The 14302-nt window shown below is 41.5% G+C and overlaps 1 long non-coding RNA gene across 2 annotated transcripts in view; it reads left to right on the top strand.

Moving 5' to 3' along the window:
* Positions 1-14302, top strand: part of LOC103350731 (uncharacterized) — a 132871-nt gene that overhangs the window by 70129 nt on the left and 48440 nt on the right. For both annotated transcript variants that reach the window (XR_011378317.1, XR_011378316.1), the window contains one exon: positions 719-881. This is a non-coding gene — a long non-coding RNA (uncharacterized lncRNA). The remainder of the gene's footprint in view (positions 1-718; positions 882-14302) is intronic.

Genomic DNA, 14302 nt, shown 5'->3' with positions numbered 1-14302 from the left:
CTTCCATCCACTGCCTCATTCCTCAGAGGGTTGCAACAGCGGAGGCTGGGCCAGGCTGAAGCCAGGAGCCTGGAACTCCATGTGCATCTCCTGTGTATGTGGCAGGGGCCCAAGTACTCGAGCCAGCCATCCTCTGCTACTTTCCCAGGTGCATTAGAAGGGAGCTGATGGGAAGTGGAGTAGCTGGGACTCAAACTGCTACCTGCCGTATGGGATGCCAGTGTTGCAGGTGGTGGCTTAACTTGGTGTGCCACAATGCCAGCCCTAGAAGTGAGCATTTCCAAATAATGAATAAGGTGATCTAAATTGCTAATGATCAGGGCAAATGGAAAAGCTGAGATGATTGAGGACACGTGAGGTGTGGGGCTTGGAAAGGTTGACTTGTGAACATTGAGGTCTCGGTAGGATTTGAGCTTCCGCTGCACCAAGACTCATCTCCTGGATATACACTAATTATATTATTCTCTTCTTATTATGTATCTGCCTCCCAGCAGACTGCCCATTCTTACAGTTCACTTTTGTACTCTTAGTGTCTGGTACAGGGTTTTATGCACCTTTAATACAGCATAATTGTTAAATGCAAAAATTACACCAAACTTTGAATTTAAAATAATTTATGAAAAATCTAAGAAACAACAACAACAAAAATGGAGAAAGGTATTGTATTTTGGAAGTTTTTTTAAAAAAATACTTATTTGTCTGTCTATTTATTTTAAAGGCCGAACAGCAGAGAAAGATGGAGAGACAGATATCTTCCATCAGCTGGTTCGCCTCTCAAATTACTAAAACAGGCAGGTCTGGGCCAGGCTGATGCCTAGAGTCAGAAACTCCATCAGAAACCGAGGCACTTGGGCCATAAGTGGGAGCTCTTGATTTCAGAGGTAAGCAGATGTTTGGAGAAGCCTGAGGAACTAGCTGGGTTTGTAACTGCTGTACACTCACTTTATAAGGTTTGTATGAGTTGTCACCATTAGAAAAAGTGACAAGGATAATGGCATCTTCAGGGATGTGCCAACATTGAGAAGAAAGGGCTAGGAGGATGTTTGTTTAAATTAAGGCAGAGCTTCCCAGTGCACAGTGGGAAAATCTAAAAGGGATTCAGTGATCATGTTGTGGTGAGGGACGGGATTGAGCCAGATCAGAATGAGGCTATAGCAAGTGGCAAAAGAAGCTGGAAATTTCCACCTAAGGCAGTATTTCAGTAACAGGGGGGCAGAAGGAGATTGGGCAGACTGAAGATGCTATGGTGGTACTGGCTGAGGCTGTAATAATAATTGCTAACACTTATTAAGGTCTTATTATGTGCTGAAAATGTGCAAAACACTTTCCCTGAATTATCTCTTGGAGTGCCACAACAGGAATGAAGCTGATTATCCTTTCCATTTCCTCCACTGTTGGCCAATGGTGGGTCTAGGATTCGAACCTCCAGAACCTGTCCTCTTGATTATGACACACCCAATCTCCAAAATAAATCCCCGAAGTTCCAACAGGTAGCACAGTTCCTCAACAGTCACTTCCCAGGGTGTCGTTCCAAGAACTTTGGAAATGTCAGGTTGTGCGTTCTTGTAGAAGGACGTTCATTTTTGTTCAGCCTGCGCTGGGTGGCCTTCAAAGCCCTACAGTGAATCACAAGCCTTGAAAAGTACCTCAAAGACTTGAGACAAGTTCAGCATGCATAGATTATTGATTTCGTTGTTTTCTTTCTTAAGAAAAGCCTTGGTAATTAGGGAAAATATTTAGCTTTGTCAGAAGGAAAAAAATGTCTTGTTTAATCACAGGCTGAAAAGAACAAGGGCATTGGTCAGCTTCCATGATTGTGTGTGTGTGTGTGTGTTTTGAAAAATGGGAGAATTAATTTTTGCGGTAGAGGTGCATTGTTTTGAAAATGTTTCAGGCAGACCAAGTGTTTTCCTAATGCAGTAAAAACTTAGGAAGTGCAGACTATATACTTCTTAAATTGTCAGTCATTCTCCTTGGATATATTAGAATCTGTCCAGTGAGAGGGCTGGGCAAAGACAGAAGGGCTTTTGGAGGTCAATATCCAGTGTGCACAGGAAAGAGACAGACTTGTCCCATGTCTAGGAGTCAAGGATGAACAGGAGAAGTGGGAACAGGGACCCCAACAAAGTGCCCAGAGGTTCATTGAGGAGCTTTGTAACTGAACACAAAAGAGACTTTGGAGTTAGTGGACTACTTTTATGAAATAGAAAACGTGAATTTGGAACATGCTTTTCTGAACCCTGGGTTATCTCACCCACACGGCGGTCCTCACTCCTGGGCATGCTGAAGGTGCTGTTGATACTCTCTGATACTTGAGGTAGGTAAGGAAAGTTTGGTTTGAAAAGTGATTCCTAACAAGCCATACACAACATTCTTCATTTGTGCTTTGAGGACATGCTAAATAGTTTGTAGCACCTGTCATTTTGGTTTTCTTTGAGCCTCAGTATATTCTTGTGTTAATCAAGGAATCAGTTTCAGTTTAATTTGCTACAATTCATGAGTTTGGCTCATCTTAATGGTAGTTATTTCAGGAGCCAGTGTTATGGCACTGCAGATTAAGCCACTGCCTGTGGTGCTGGCAACCCATATATGCACAGGTTTGAGTCAATGTGCTGCTCCAGTTCCTATCCAGCTCTGTGTTGGTGTGCCTGGGAGAGCAGCAAAGGATGGCCAAAGTCCATGGGCTCTTGCATCTATGTGGGAGACCCACAGGAAGTTCTTGGCTCCTAGCTTTAGCCTGGCCTGGTCCCAGCCATTGTGGTCATTTGGGGAGTGAATCAGTGGATAGAAGACCTCAATCTCTCTTCTCTCTCTCTTTCTCTCTCTCTCTCTTCTCCTTTCTTTCCCTCTGTAGCTCTAATTTTCAAATAGATAGGTACATCTTTTTTTTTTTTTTCAATAGTTATTTCACTATTATCTGATTCAATGTTAGGCTGTTCATATGAAAAATCTCATCTAGATTCTGCCACTTAGTCACTGAATATGACTTTAAACAACCTCTTGGAATCTCACTCATCTGTAAAATGGGCATAATCAAACTTACCTCATAATGTTGTTGTAATGAATGAGATTCCATAGGTAGAGTATATAGCTTAGTGCTTGTCATACAGGCGGGTCTCCAATAAACACTAATATCCTTCCCTATCTCCTTCTCTCCTGCCTTGGCACTGGCAGGGTTCTAATCATGTTGAGTCACTTGCTGTGACATACCCTTCCAATTACATACCCTGGATTTGCTCTCTCTCTCTGCATATTTCAGAAAAATATAATTTATATGTTCATTCTCAAGGAAATTTGGTTAAGGTCAAATGAGTTAAGAGGAATCATTTTTGCCATTAAAGGCATCAAAGGAGTATCTGACAGAGGGAAAAAAAAGCCATTCTTAAGTTTGAGAATCTAAGAAGACCTGTGGGTATTGATACTGAAGTAGTCTCCAAAACCACTGTGAAACTTCTAGACCAAAACACTGCAATAACCACTTAGAAAAATATTTTCCAGTACAACTAAAGTTAGACATACGTATACCCAATGATTCAGTAGTTTTGCTTCTGGTTTTATATACGGTTGTCTACCAAAAAATCATGCATAGAAATGATCGTACCTGCTTTATTCTTTTAAATTACTTATTTATTTTCATTTTTTTTATTTGAAAGAGAAAGAGGGGCTGGCACTGTGGTATAGCAGGTAAAGCTGCTGCCTGCAGTGCTGGCATCCCATATGGGCACCAGTTCAAGCCCTGGCTGCTCTACTTCTACTTCTGCTTTGGCCTGGGAAAGCAGCAGAAGATGGCCCAAGTCCTTGGGCCCCTGCCCTCATAGGAGACCTGGAAGAAGCTCCCAGCTCCTGGCTTCAGATCAGCCCAGCTCCAGCCATTGCAGCCATTTGGGGAGTGAATCAGCAGATGGAGGATCTCTCTCTCTCTCTCTCTCTTTTTCTTTCTCTCTGCCTCTGCTTCTCTATAATTCTGCCTTTCAAATAAATGGATAAATCTTAAAAAAAAAAAAAAAAAGAAAAGAAAGACAAAGACAGAGACACAGAGAGGGAGAGATCTTCTGTCTACTGGTTCCTTCTCCAAATGCCCACAACAGCTAGGGCTGGTGCAGGCTGACACCAGGATCCCGGAACTCAATCCTGGTTGCCAAATACTTGTTCCATCACTGCTGCCTCCCAGGGGGTACATTAGCAGGAAGCTGGACTGGAGCAGAGGATTCAGGACTTGTACCAAGCGCTTGATATGCAATGTAGGCATCCCAAGCAACATCTTAAATGCTGTGCCAAATGCCCACCTCAGCTGCTTTATTCATGATAGCCCCAAACTGAAAACAGCCCGAGTGTTCATGAACAATAGAATGCATAAATAGTTTGAGGTATTTACATGCAAAAGGATACTACACAGCAATGAAAAAGAATGAACTAATAACCCACTCAGTATCATGCACGAATCTCACATATGAAATGGTGAGTGAAATACTCAGATATAAATTAGACATATTGTATGAAGTACATCAAAAAATTGCCCTACGTTTTTTGCAGCTGTCATATCAGAAGATAAATCTGTTTATTCACCTCTTGAATGTGTGTTGTTTGACTTGCTTTGAACAGCTGTGTGTGGGGGAAGTGACACAGTGTGACTTCTCAGGCTGGGTCTCAGAGGCTGCAGATCTTACCCTTTTGGAACACAGATGTCCTGCTGCAGGCCTAGAGCCCAACTGACAGACATTTGTGCTGACCTCATTAGGTCAGGAAGCACCAAACTAAGCTGCCAGATGACTGCAGCCACATGAGCAATGTAAGATGGGACAAACAGAAGAACTTCCACCTAAGCCTAGGCTAAACTGCTAACTCGGAGAATTGAGAGCAATTAAAAACAATTGTTGGCTGGCACCGTGGCTCACTTGGCTAATCCTCCACCTACGCCGCCAGCACCCCGGGTTCTAGACCCGTTGGGGCGCCAGATTCTGTCCCGGTTGCTCCTCTTCCAGGCCAGCTCTCTGCTGTGGCCCGGGAATGCAGTGGAGGATGGCCCAAGTGCTTGGGCCCTGCACCTGCATGGGAGACCAGGGAGAAGCACCTGGCTTTGGATTGGCACAGCACGCCGGCCGTAGCGGCCAGAAGGAAGACCTTTCTCTCTGTTTTTCTCTCTCACTGCCTAACTCTACCTGTCAAAACAAAAACAAAAAAGATTGTTGTCTGAAGTGACTAAGTTTTGGGGTGATGTGTCATACAGCAAAGATAAGTGATAGGCGACCTGTGATAGAGGTCAGAATGGCATTTATCTTTGGTAGAGTTTTGACTACAGGAGGGCATAAGGGAGCCTTCTGGAAATGTTTTATGTTTTGAGTTGGTCGGTGGTCACACCAGTCCATTACTTGGTAAAAATTTTTTAAGCTGTACACCTGAGATTAGTGTACTTTATGTAAGTTACATACATACACGTGAACGCACATAGATATTACATATGATCCAGATATGTGAATGAGTTAGCATGGCATTGTCAACAAACACCAGGGACTGATAAACAATTGAAGATAGAGACCACTCACTTAAAATATACTCATGCCCCATCTACTATGGGTCAAGCACTCTATAAATAACATGCAATCTGACCTTGTGAATTACATGTATTAAGCCAGATCAATGCAGACTGAAAGGCCAGAACCAAATGATGTTATTTTACCATAACAGATGGGCAATTTAGGATATAAAATGTAATTAAAAACTGGATTATAAACCCCATCATGATCTTTGACAGATAAACTGAATAAGCACTGTTTATTAAGTTCAGATCCATCAGCAGACCAACCGAATTCTGTGTCTGTCATTTGGTATAACATAGTATGCTTTTATAAGACTCGAAGGCACCATGGAGTTAGAGACTGCCAAAGTAGAAGGGGCTATCTCCTCATGGTTAGATCATGTTTTAATACTCTTGTCAATGAGCTTGACACTGCAGCATACGAAAGCACAAAGTGGTTAACAATTCCATTGATCCCATATAACTGTCAAAGATAATGTTAAGAAGTTTCTAGAAAATATGCCACTGTGATCAGGTTCTACCAGAGATAGAGTTGTGAGGCTGAGAAAGTAGCTGACATGGAGGAGAGCAGAGCTATAATATGGAGACAGTTTTTTTTTTTAAGATTTTTTTTATTTATTTGAAAGAGTTACACACATAGAGAAGGAGAGTCAGAGAGAGAGAGAGAAAGAGGTCTTCCACCCGCTGGTTCACTCCCCAATTGGCTGCAACGGCCAGAGCTGTGCCGATCCGAAGCCCGAGGACTTGGGTCATCTTCTGCTGCTTTCCCAGGCCAAAGCAGAGAGCTTGATTGGAAGAGGAGCAGCCGGGACTTGAACCGGTGCCCATATGGGATGTTGGCACTGCAGGCAGTGGCTTTACCCCTTATACCACAGCGCCGGCCCCAAGAGAGACAGTTCTGACAGCACTGTTTGGGCCCCCTGAACCTGGCTGTGCCTGAAGCATAAACATTTCTCTTTTGTTGGTTATTTATAATTGCAGCAACCTGAATCTGGCTTTCTGGCACTTGGAAGACTCCTAAACAACAGAGTGGACCTGAGTGCCCCTCACACCCACTGCCTTTCCTTGACTGCCAGCTAAACCCTTGCTACCTCCGCCTAGGCACAAAATGATCTAGGCCTCTGCTCTCCTCCAGGCAGCTTTATGTAGAGCAAAGAAGTGTCAGATGAAGGAGCAGCCAAAAGAATGGGCAGTGGTAACAGGGACAGGATGGGGATTTTTCTTGTTTGCAGGAATTCTGCCCTCTTGTCAGTCACCCAAATGCTTGGAGCCAGTAGTGCCATTGTTACTTATATGAGGATATAACCGTGGTACAAACCTGTATTAAAGAGGAAGCTTGGGATAAGGTGAACAAACTAGGGGAAACCTTTACTTTATTTACCTTTTCAAAACACTTTCTGTTGTGATCTGTATTTTCTGTATTTTCTTAATTAGAATCACTATCAAGAGGTATGCTTTAGTTTATTATATGTTGCTTATGTAAGTATTTACTGCTTTAGTATATATGCATATATATATAGGCCCTTATATACTCATATCTTTATTGTATATTTTGCATTCAAGGAAAATTTATATTGGTCACTGAAAATGACAAGAAAGGAATGAGATATGGCCCTAATTCTTACGGAATTCATAATTTGGATGGAAAGACATATCTATAAGCTGTCTGCAGAAATCAGTCTAGACATGGTGCCAGTGTCATCTGGTAGTCATGTAGTCTATTATGCTATCATATACATAAACAAATGATGTGAGTTAGAAGCTAGATAGGCAAATAGAAGCTGTGATCCCCTCAATGCTAAATTACAGTCTCTCTCTCTCTCTCTTTTTTACTTGTCTCCCAAAAACTATCTTATTGAACTCGAGTTACAGACTTTTGCAGAGTTCCTGGCTTAAGAAATGTTTCATTGAGTTACATTAACGTTTTATCTATATCCTTGGTTCATTTAACTTTAAAAATATGTACCATATCCATCTCTCTTGACTGCTGGCTGCCTTTATGTAGTTCAGAGGAAACCCTTAGATTCCTATATCCTGCTGTTGTTAGCTTTTAACTTATACTGGGCATCAGGCCAAGCAGTGGCCAGGTGGACAGGCAGACAAGGGCCTACAAAGTTTACACCAAAGGTCAAGGAAAGGTGGATGGCCTTGCGTTCAGTCAGGCATGAGAAACGAGGTGCACCCAAACTCTAGAAGAGGCAAAGGGTCTGGGCAAGCAGCCAAGGACCAGAATCCAAAGAAGGGGGTCAGGGGAATGAGCAAATCATTCTCATGCAAGGCCCTAGTGCACTTAAGAGCTTCTATTTTGGGAGCAAGACCCAGTCATAGGACATGGGAAGTACAGAGCACTCTAGGAAGTGCACTATACTGGGTGGCTGTGCAGTGAAGCTGCAAGGTTGTTCCTTAGTGGAAACTCACCCCATATTTTTTCATACTGACAGCAGGATCTCACTCATGCAAACAAAGGATTATCCTTCACAGTACTTCTATAAACAGGATTCTAATTAATGAATTCACAAGTAGCTATTTCCTGTTTATGGGCATTAAACAAAGCTTACTCGTAAATTTTATTTTAAGACTAAATCCAATCACACAGCTGGATACAAAATATGTACACATGTGTGTTTATAGGAACACTCCCCACACATGCACATATGCACAGAGCCAGACTGAGAATACTACAGAATCATTAGGCTTAGATCTGAAAAGCAGGAGTAATACATACTTATGCTTTGAATCATAACTTTTTAAAAACTGATTTTGATAAGGAGCACTAATTTTAAAAAGAAACGACTGTCTGATGGAGAGAAACAGAGAGAGAGAGAGAGAGAGAGAGAGAGAGAGAGAAAGTAAGTGAGCAAATTCCCTTTCACCATCTCACTCCTCAAATTTTGACAATGGCTGGGACCTGAAACCAGGAACCAGGAGCTATATCTAGGTCTCCCACATGGGTGGCAGGAACCCAAACCCTTGACCCATCACCTGCTGCCTCCCAGGTTATACATTAACAGGACCAGGATGCTGGAATTCGGAGTCAGAGCCAGAAACCAAACCCAGGCACTCCAGTGTGGGCTGTGGGGATCCAGACAGGCCCGCTCTTTAATCTGAATTTATGGAAATGAAAATAAGATTTGGATCAAGAACACTTAATTCACTTAGTCCACATATATGTTATATGGCTCTGGGTCAGACTGAAAAAACTGGAGAAAACATTCAGCATTGACTCTTAAAATGTATAATTCAGATTTCTGAACCTAGTATTTCCATTCTCTGAATCAGAGTCCAACACTGATATTTGTTGGAGTGACAAGGACTCTTCCTTAAGCAGAGGGTACCTGCTAGTCTCTCGGTACTGATGGTGCATGCATGTGAGGAAAGTTCTGAAGCCTGGGAAAAAATCAGTGGAAAGAACAGGTTGAACAGTCTGTGGAGCCAGAAACAGTTTGTCTTTCTACTGTGCAAAATGGAAAGACCTTTTTTTTAAGATTTATTTTAAAAGATTTATTTATTTATAGAGACAGAAGGAGAGAGAGAGAGAGATCTTCCATATGCTGGTTCACCCCACAAATGGCTGCAACTGCCAGGGCTGAGCTAGGCTCAAGTCAGTAATGGCCAGGGCTGGGTCAGGCGGAAGCCCAGAGCCGGGAGCTTCTTTTGGGCTTCTCATGTGGGTGCAGAGGCCTGAACACTTGGACCATCTTCCACTGCTTTCCCAGGGGCATTAGCAGGGCGCTGGATTGGAAGTGGAGCAGCTGGGGCTTGAACTGATGCCCATGTAGGATGCCAGCACTGCAGATGGAGGCTTAACCTGCCACATCACAGCACCGGTCTCTGGAAAGGCCTCTTAACCCATAGGCAAAGTAGAGTCCTAGTATTGGGGTCAAGCCCTTCACTAAATGAAGCTGTAGACCTAGAAAAGATCAACCTGTTTCTGAGTAGCTTCCCCAGAATGATGTTTAAGAATATTTAAAGGAACACAACAACAAAAAGGAATCCATCACTTGAAAACCAAAAATTCACAATGTCTGGCATTTAATAAAATAGTATCAGGCATTCAAAGATGTAAGAAAGTAGAAATACAAATGAGAAATGCTGATCAGTCAAAACAGACCCAGAAATGACATGGATCATGCAATTAGTAGGTCAGGATACTAGAAGAATGATTATAATTGTGCTTCATGTCTGCAAGACAGGAAGGCATGAACGTGACAAGGAGAGACTTAGACAATACAAAAAAGACCCCAGGGGCAGGCATTTAGCACAGCAGTTAAGATGCTACTTGGGATGCCCACATCCCATATCAGAGTCCCTGGATTTGAGTCTGGCTAAGCCTCTGGTTCCAGCTTTCTGTTAACATGCACCCTGAGAGGCAGCGGGTTATGGCTCAAGTTATTGACTCCTTGCCACTCATGTGGGAAATTGGATTGAGTTTCCATCTCCTGACTTTGGCCTGGCCCAGGCGCTGTTGTTGCAGGTATTTAGTAAATGAAACAATCAATGCATGGGATATTTCTGTCTTTCTGCCTTTTTTGCTGTTTCTTCCTCTCTTTGTTTCTCTGCCCTTCAAATAAATTTTTTTCTAAAAAAATTGAACTTCTAGAGATGAATCAATGCTTTAGATGATGGGATTAACAGATTAAATGCAGCAGAAGAAAGATTAGTGAAATTAAAGTAGCAGTAGAAACTATCCAGAATGAACCCAGAAAGAAAAAGTGCAAAAGCAATCAGAAGGAAAGAAAGAAAGAAAGAGAAAAGCCCCCAGAGCATCAGTGAACCCTGGGATAACATTAAATGGACCTGTATTTTTAAAGGTACTGAATTTGTAGTTAAAAATCTTCCGACAAATAAAATCCTAGGCCTAGATAATTTCATTGAATCCTACTGAACATTTAAGGAAGAGATAATAATAAAATAACTCCACACACACAATATGAAAGTTTCTTAAAATGTTAAACTTACCATGCTAGCCATTCTTCTTCCAGGTGTTTACCCAAAAGGAAGGAAAAATATTTCCACACACATAAATAAATATGAATGTTCATATACTATATGAACGTTCATAGCAGCTTCATTCATAAAATTGAGTTCATCAATAGGTGAACAGTTAAGCAAAGTATGGTATATCCAGATGATCCAGTACTACCATAAAAGAAACAAAGTGTGGATACACAGAACAATATGAGTGAATTGTAAAAGCATAATGCTGAAATAAGCTAAACAAAAAGGAGTGGATGCTGCATGATTTAATTTCTTTTAAAAAAATTTTTGTAGAAAGCTTTTATTTAATAAATATAAATTTTAAAGTACAACTTCTGGATTATAGTGGTTCTTCCCCCAATACCCACCCATGCACCCCCAAACCATCCCATCTCCTATTCCCTCTCTCAATCCATTCTTCATTAAGATTCATTTTTAATTATCTTTATATACAGAAGATCAACTCTATACTAAGTAAAGATTTCAATAGTTTGCACTCACACATACACACAAAATATAAAGTACTGTTTGAAGACAAATTATACCTTTCATTCTCATAGTACAACTCATGAAGGACAGAGCAAGTGCACAGTGACTCCTGTTGTTGGTTTAACAATTGACACTCTTATTTATGAAGTCGGTAGTCACCTGAGGCTCTTGTCATGAGCTGCCTAGGCTATGGAAGCCTCTTGAGTTCACAAACTCCGACCTTATTTAGACAAGGCCATAGTCAAAGTGGAAGTTCTCTCCTCCCTGCAGAGAAAGAGACCTCCTTCTCTGATGGCCCTTTCTTTCCACAGGGATCTCACTCACAGAGATCTTTCATTTAGGTCATTTTTGCCACAGTGTCTTGGCTTTCCATGCCTGAAATGCTCTCATGGACTTTTTAGCCAGTACATGAGTTAATTTATATAAAAATTATATAGGGAGTGGATGTTTAGCTTAGTGGTTTAGACACCCACATCCCATATCAGAGTTTGAATCAAAACTGAGTTTGATTCCAGGTTGCAACTCCTGACTCGAGCTTCCTGCCAGTGCAGATCCTGGGAAACAGCAGTAATGGCTCACATAGTTGCATCCCTGACACCCATGTGGAAGACCTGATTTGTGTTCTGGCTCAAAGCTCTAGCCCTGGCCCAGTCTCAGCCATTGTGGATGTCTGGGGAGTGAACCAGCAGATGGGAGCTCTCTCTGTCTGTCTGCCTTTCTTTCTCAAAAAAATATTTTAAGTCTATAAAATATAAGAAAATCTATAGTTACAGAAAGAAGATGAGTGGTTGTCTGGGAAGGTGGGTGGAAGGAAAGATAAATTACGAAGGGCTTCAAGGAAACTTTTGGGGGTGATAAAAATGTTTTTTTCTCTTAACATGGTGATGGTTGTGCATGTATCAAAGCTCACCCAATTGCATACCTTAAATATGGACAGTTTATCATATGTCTCTCCCTCAGTGAATTGGAGGGGAGCAGAAAGAGGGACAGAGAGAGACAGAAAGACAAGACACCTTTGCCGTGGATGTGTGCAACTGATGGACTTTCCCATTTACTAGGGGCAGATTTGGATCCAAATTGGATCCTGTGGCATATCCTGCTTGGATTTAAGCATCCTAGGGTGCTGGCTGGTGCAAGCAGTGATGTGTTGGCCTTCAGAGCCGTGGAGAAGCCATGAGCTTTCTTAGATCGGTGCCTCAGTTTTCTCCTGAACAAGCTGTATGCAATTGTGGCAGCCACACACCTGAGGGTCCTCATTATGCAGATTTTTTGGGAAAATGTTATAGGCAGCTGTGGGTTTGCAGTACGGTGATTTGTTTGTCTATTTGTGTTTTGCAAGGATTTTTCAGTCACAAATCAGCTATATCAAGAAACTATGCAACTTTCCAAAGTGCTTGAAAGAAAATGTGAAATTCTTGAGATATTTTAACTTAGATGAATGTTTAGTGACTTCAGGTGGCCCTTAAAAGATGTCAGCATTAATCATCTGTGATCAAGAGTAGCTAGAAAGGGTGACTGGTAAATGTTAATTTCCATTTAACTTTACCGTGTAACCAATTCTTGTACTTTAGAGAAAATAGATTTCATAGTAAAACAAACAAAACTAAAAGAAATATAAATAGTTTATCAGTGGAAACAAGGGGGCTGTGGTCTGTTCGCTTGAGGTCTTGCCAAATTATCAACCTCACGCAGGAGTTGCTCAAAGGAAGGCTTTATTGTGACAAGTGCAGGAGACAGTGGAAAGGTTGCGTTCCCTAAGAAACTGTCTCCCTCCTTCCCCCGCCACCCCTGAAGTGGTACTCCAGAGTTTTTGTAACTGGGGTTAGGGACTGCTCAGTATGTAGTGGGAAGGCAGAGGAGCCTTCATACTTGCACTGCACATATTTATACGTTGAATGCTACATAGTCTGGCTCAGACTTGCTTCTTACATCTTTCCTTGATTTATTTTTTTTTCCCAAAAGAAACCTTTTATTCAATGAGTACAAATTTCATAAGTACAATTTAGGAATATAGTGATTCTTCCCACCGTACCCACCCTGCCACCCCACTTTCTGCTCCCTCTCCCATTCCCTGTCCCTTTCTCCATAAAAACAAACAAACAAACAAAACTTCTTCGACAGTCAAGACAAGGGCTGTTCAAGTCATTGCTTCCCAAAGTATCAATTTTACTTCTACAGATTGCCTTTTAGGTGCTTTATTAGTTCTCACAGGTAAGGGAAAATATGGTATTTGTCCCTTTGGAACTGGCTTATTTTACTAAGTATGATGTTTTCCAGATTCATCCATTTTGTTGTAAATAACTGAATTTCATTTTTTTTACCTCTGTGTCATATTCTATGGAATACATATCCCATAATTTCTTCATCAAGTCTTCAGTTGACAGGCATTTAGGTTGATTCTATGTCTTAGCTATTATGAATTGATCTGCAATAAACATGGGGGTGCATATAATTTTTTATTTGCTGATTTCATTTCCCTTGGGTAAATTCCCAGGAGTGGGATGGCTGGATCATATGATAGGTCTATATTCATATTTCTGTGATATCTCCAAACTTACTTCCATAGTTGTGTAACCAGTTTACATTCCCACTATCAGTGGATTAGGGTACCTTTTCCCCCACATCCTTGCCAGCATTTGTTGTTTGTTGATTTCTGTATGAAAGCCATTCTAACTGGGGTGAGGTGAAACCTCATTGTGGTTTTGATTTGCATTTCCCTGGCAGCTAGTGATCCTGAACATTTTTTCATGTATCTGTTGGCCATTTGGATTTCCTCTTTTGAAAAATGTCTGTTTAAGTCCTCTGTCCCTTTCTTCACTGGGTTGTTTGTTTTGTTGTGGAGTTTCTTGACCTCTTCATATATTCTGGTTATTAATCCTTAATCAGTTGCATTGTTTGCACATAATTTCTCCCTTTCTGTGCGTTGCCTCTTCACTTTCCTGAGTTTTTGTTCTGCAGTGCAGAAGCATCTCAATTTGATGTAACCTCATTTGTTAATTTTGGCTTTTATTGCCTGTGCCTCTGGGGACTTTTCCAAGAACTCTTCGCCTTTGCCAGTCTCTTGCTGGGTTTCCCCAATGTTCTCTAATAATTTGATGGTATCAAGTCATAGATTTAGGTCTTTAATCCAGTTTAAATGGGTTTTCATATAAGGTGTAAGGTAGGGGTCCTGCTTCATACTCCTGCATGTGGAAATCCCATTTTCCAGGCACCATTTGTTAAAGAGACTGTGCTTGCTCCAGGGGTGGGTTTTAGCTCCTTGGTCAAATATAAGTTGGTTGTAGATGCTTGGATTGATTT

Source organism: Oryctolagus cuniculus, chromosome 8 (assembly GCF_964237555.1).
Source record: "Oryctolagus cuniculus chromosome 8, mOryCun1.1, whole genome shotgun sequence".
Classification (NCBI taxonomy): Eukaryota; Metazoa; Chordata; class Mammalia; order Lagomorpha; family Leporidae; genus Oryctolagus; species Oryctolagus cuniculus.
The sequence above is the reverse complement of the archived record's forward strand: the minus strand, read 5'-3'. Positions and strand labels throughout refer to the sequence as shown.